The sequence below is a fragment of the Nicotiana tomentosiformis genome, chromosome 9 (assembly GCF_000390325.3).
Source record: "Nicotiana tomentosiformis chromosome 9, ASM39032v3, whole genome shotgun sequence".
NCBI lineage: Eukaryota > Viridiplantae > Streptophyta > Magnoliopsida > Solanales > Solanaceae > Nicotiana > Nicotiana tomentosiformis.
The window spans coordinates 84,795,468-84,801,248 of record NC_090820.1 but is presented as its reverse complement, the minus strand read 5'-3'; the positions used below and the strand labels follow the sequence as shown (position 1 = coordinate 84,801,248).

Sequence of the window (5,781 nt, the reverse complement as noted above, 5' to 3'; positions counted from 1 at the left end):
GTAGTTAATTTATCCATTTTAACACGCTTTTATTTGTTTTCTTCCGTATCTTCTCTAAATCGCATGATACCTTAAATATGCCAATAAACCTCAACAAATGCCTTAGTTTTTCAACAAAATCATACAAAGCCTATGTATCTAGGAAAGATAAGTTGGTAAAATACCAACTTATCAAATCCCCAAACTTATGTCCTCAAGAATTCAATAACTAAAAACAGCCTTTAATAAAATCAACAATTAAGCTCGATGGAATACCAAACATCATTGCAAGTCAAAAAGGTTCAAATTAAACACAATTTAGTGACTTCGGTTGGTACCAACAATTAATTCAAAGCATATGAATCACCAACTTATCAAAAAATTCATTTCAATTCAAGTGCTCAAATACCATGTTAAGCAAAGTAGAAATCAAGTCATGACACTAAAGCTTCAAAATTTGCCTCTTTATCACAAACAACTTTCTTTTGTTCATTTCTCCCAATTGGATATTGGATTAAATTCAAAACCCAAATTTCATGTGCCCTCACACTTAAGAGAGAATCTCAACTTATAAATTGCAGTATAAAACACAAATGGGATATCAAATGGACAGAATTAACTCTCTCTCACACACACAAAGATATTCAAATGCACACAAGTAGTGTTATAGGCTTGCCCTTCATGTATTTCTCCACTAATGTAGACACACTTGGTTCAAAAATCAAGTAGGACTTAAAGGGTTGTAATATAGGTTTTTGGTTAAAGTAGGACACAATTTTGGTAAGATTGACTCAAAACCTCCCTATGCACTATGATTTACAAAAATTAAAACACACTTCATTCAAAACCTTTTCCATCCTTATTTTTCCTTCCTTTTTCTTCTTTCTTTTTTTTGTTTTCTTTTTCTTTTTCAAAAACCAAGGAAGGTTCCACTATTTTATTTTTAATTTTTGTCTTTTTAACCTTCTACCTTTTAAGCAACTTCTTCGTCATAACTTTTCCAATCATCACCCTCAAACTTAGGCTTTTAGCCTATGTTTATACTCTCAAAGCACTTTGGGAGGGGGTGCCAAAAGATAGGTTAATTAAGAACAAATGATTAAACCTTATAACATGATTGCCAAAGAAAAGGTTAAAGGCTTAAAAGGGGTTAACTAATGAAAATATGCAAGGCTAGCGAATTTAAGGCAAATGAACGGTCCAAGAATGACCTAACATCATTTGTCAAACCAAGTTAGTCTATGATTTTGCCTTAAAGCACATTCCAGGCAAGTTTTACACTACAAATAATGCAAAAGAACTCATAACCAATCTTACCACACATGGCACATGCAAACTTGAGTGAAATATATATCTGAAATCCAACTGGAACCATTGAACTCAAAGAAAATAAAATATACCCTAAAAGTCTATTTAATGAAATATGCCAAAAATAGAACCTAAAAGTCACAACAAGGATTATCACTTCAATCATTTTTTATTTTAAACCACTAATTCATATGCTTAAGTGTAAATATGTTGGTACAGAACAAGCCACACATTGATTTATGGACAAAAAGATCACACCCAATAACTAATTTATTCACTACTACCGACTAAACTAAGAAAATATTTTCTTAAAAGAGAGAAAAACTACACAAGACTAATCCCTAAAGAAAGTTTTCACGTCATCTGTCATAGGAAAAAGTTACCCGATTCGACATAAATTATTTTCTTGAAAGAGAACCGCGGCATAAAGAAAGTAACAAAGTAAAAAACATAAAAACTAGTAATAAGAAAATGACAATAAAAACTAGTGCTAACATGCTAGAAATAAACTACAAAATATCACTAATAAACTACAAAAGTTAACCAATCCATCAAGTTCTCAAAATAATCATGCTCCAGATACATCCATCACATATAAATGAGCTACCCCCAACCTAAAGTGTTGCACTGTCCTAATGCAACTAAACAAAACAAGATAAAATGTGAGAGGTGCTCTCTGAAACTGCATCACTCCGAGCTGGAGGTACTAGAAACTGTGAGCTCCAAGTCATCCTCGTCACCGTCATTTGATCCACAAAATTTCCCCAGTGTACTCATCATCTTTGTCAAGAACTTGCTCTTATTCTTTTCATGTTCTCTCTACTTCAGTTGCCTCCGCTCAATCTTACCCAATTTGGATTTAATGGCATGCTTCTCCTTAACAAGATATGTCAAAGATGGACTCTTTCCTGCTCTGGACGGACCTGCAAATGTGCTCTTTCCAGACGGTCCTCAGCCACAAGCTGGCAGACCTGTGCCTCCATGCCATAGATTTGGCGAGAGATATACCTGAGTATGAGAGGACCCTTCTCAAGTGGTACAATGGCAGTAAAAATCCCCCTGGTAGTTGCGAAAGAATATAGCATATCGTAGTGGTGCCAGGAAACTGGCCAAATGAGGGAGATGTTATATCAATTTTTATTTCCTTCTGTGCATTCCCAGCTTCCTTTCTCAGTAATGGATGAATGGGCATCTATGGATTCTTTTCTTTATCTGTAGCCCTCTCCTCCACCCCCACCTCATAGCATGAATAAGTGATCAAGGATGGGAAGAATAAACATTTAGTCCTCTCCGCAAGAACATCTACTATCTAATCAACAATAATCTGCCCCACATTCACTGGTGTGCCCTCCATGATAGCACAAATCACCCTTGCTTTCTCAAGTGTAACCACTATCTCATTACGTGAAAGCATGACTCGAGCACAAATAATGGAGAGTCAAGTCTTGGCCTCAGTAGTGGATGCAGAAGACTCGATCCTTGAGTGATTTCTTATCCAATTCGGCATCTTTCTGCCGTACAAATTGTCCACAAACCATTGTGTGCCCAAGTCTTTAGCTCAATCCATGAAGACTTGGCTGCCAGCATTGGGAAGATTGCAGTATGCATTTATCAGTTCTAAACCAAAGAGGACTTGCTTTCCCATGATAGTATCAACCAAGTCGTTCTTGAAGTCGGCCTCCAAAGGCATTTGCATAGAATTCCCTTGTCACTTTATGATTGACTTTTTTTGGTTCCACAGCAAAGCGAATCCATCCACTTGACACCAACCATCCATAGAACTCGGGCCATCGACCTTCAAAGTTGGCCAAAAGAATGCCTTTTTCCTTGATCATGCTTCTACACAACTGTTTGTCATAGCGGTGGGAACATCTTAGTAATGAGAATGTGTCCCGATCAAAGTACTCCTCTTGGAAAACTTGTTCGGCATATTCTTGAACATTTTTATTTGATGCCGAACACATTTTTAAGCTCAAAGTACCTACAAAATGAGTAAACATGTTAAACACATGTATGGACACTTAAAGCATTGTATTAGGAGGTATTAGGCCAAAGAAAGTGATAAAAATCCTTAGGGACAGAATTTGCATAGCTACTATTTTGTTGCCTGGACATTAATGAATCGCGATTGCAGAAATGGACACGCGATCGCGAAGAACTGTTTGGTTTCCAGCAAATTTAAAGCTACGCGATCGCAGAAGGGGAACTGCTATCGCGAAGAGAAGTTTTGGTTCTCAGCAGAAATAGACCTATGTGATCACGGAAGTGGGCATCACGATCGCGGAGGTCTTCTTCCCCGCCCAGTCGCAGCTCTTTCAGGGAATTCATCGAGCAAAATATGGGCATTCGTTTTTTTTAGCACTTTCACAGCATTAAACCCATGGATCTTGCCTAGAAATTTGACAGAACAAAACTCTAAAACTCTCAACCAACCTCACCCAGCAATCAATCATGAAAAGCACACAAAATTCTCATTTGAAAAATTAAAACTTAAAACCTATAACCTAGAAAACATGGCTGGCTTTTAACTATTTCACAGCAAGAATTGGAAAAAGTGAGAGTTAAGTTTGAGAATGACGAGTTAAAACTGCAATGGAATTGAAGCAATAGAATAATTCAAAACTATCAATTATTACTCTAAAAAATTCTCTCTAAAACAAAACGCTCTCTCCTCTCTCTTATTTTGCGTGACTTTATGTAGAAGCTGCCATGGATGCGCAGCCCTCTCCCCATCTTCAAGCTGTGGTAGACACGAACTCTAGCCTTAAAAACAATACATACACCTCATTAATCGCATCAAAATCCCAAGCAGTAACCAAAACGATCCTTAAACATGTCCAGCATGTTCATGGTGAGCTTACGATTCAGTTTTCTTTTAAGGAACTGGAAGAATATGCAGTTGAAGAAGGCCTTCACCAAGCTTTGGTGATGAAGGTATCATATGGTGCACCAGAATTGCAAGAACTTCGAACATTAATTTTAGCACAGATTGGGATTAAGGGTCGCTGCTTGATTGGTGTGCTCGCGTTTCGACAACTGTTGATTCAATGTAATGCGTATGAGGATTTTGTAGCAGTTCTTTCAAAGCAGATTGGTCATTTACTGTATAAGGGACAACAAATTCAATATCGTACATTCCCATGGACTCAAGATTACAACCCTAAGGTTGAGACGTCAAAAACAGTGGCATGAGTGTCGTTTCCATATTTTCAGACGAACCTGTTTGCCAAGAGACCTTTACTGTCAATCGCATCAGCTGTGGGAAAACCTATTGCCATAGACAAAGCCACACAAGCTAGGACAAGACCTAGCATAGCTAGGGTAAAGGTAATTTTTGATCTCCTTGACAAGCATCCCAAGAATATGAAGTTACAATTTATCGACGAGCAATCTGGTAAGGTTATTGACCATATACAGGAGTTTGTGTTTGATAATCTTCCAGAATATTGTAATGTGTGCAAAAGACAAGGACATGCTGGTGAAGAATGTCGTCCATTGTTTAAAAGGATTAGGGGGAATGATGATATGCCACAGGATGTTGAGGATGGGCAGGAACAAATTGAAAAATACAGGGGAGATTTGCGTCATTTTTTGAATGAGAGGAAGGCTTTGAATGAGGGTGATCTAAGTGTTGGAGAACACATTAATCCTACAGTGCTCAAGGCCGGCTCTAACAGTACGGTGGGTAAGGCATATGCTTTAGGCCCCATTTTTTAAAAATAATATATATTTTATAGGTATTTAAAAAAATAATAGTATGTAGTACGTAGTACTTTTGTTTTTTTCATATAAATGGAAAGAAAATCTTTTAGAGTAAATAGAGTAAAATTTTAACTTACTTAAAAATGATAGACGAATAATTTTCAATTTGAGTTGATTTAATAATTTCATTTTTTACTCCTTTTCCAATGTTTCAATCTTATTGTTCATATTCTAGAACCTACATATCTTCTTCCTTTCTCTTTATTCTTGCTCACCTTCTTGAATTCTTTCTCCAATAATTTTTTTCTTTCTCCAAAATTTTATTTTTAACCTTCTTTCTCCAAAAATTTATTAGTTAAATGTTCAATAATATTTTTAAGATTCCAATAGTTCTATACTTCTATTACTTTATAAAAAATATAGTATAGTTTTCAAGATTTACAGCAAGATTTTTAAAGTAGACAAGCAACAACTAGATATTTTGGACTCAAAGTTTTCATTCTTCAAATTTTCTGAATCAGTAATCGGATAATATCTTTCTAGTATTATTTTTATTTGGTATTTGGTATTTCATTAATTTTACTCCATACATATCATTTAAGTTTTTTTTTTTAATTTAAATACTTAGGCCTCACATTTGACTTTCGCTTTAGGCCTCAAATGCCCTTGAGCCGCCCCTGCTCAGGTGCTACACAGGTTTTAAAATCACCTCAAGGGGCTCATCAACACGCTGAAAAGTTGATCAAGACATCACATGTATCAGTTGTTTCAAGTACTGCTTTTCTTCCTGTT

The 5,781-nt window shown here is 36.1% G+C and overlaps 1 long non-coding RNA gene across 1 annotated transcript; it reads right to left on the bottom strand.

The window, feature by feature from the left end:
* Positions 1–1,783: 1,783 nt before the first annotated feature.
* Positions 1,784–4,887, bottom strand: LOC104108886 (uncharacterized). Its single transcript, XR_011410973.1, has 2 exons — positions 4,507–4,887; positions 1,784–3,268 (listed from the first exon to the last, which is right to left on the bottom strand). It is a non-coding gene; the product is annotated as an uncharacterized lncRNA (long non-coding RNA).
* Between the last annotated feature and the right edge of the window lie 894 nt (positions 4,888–5,781).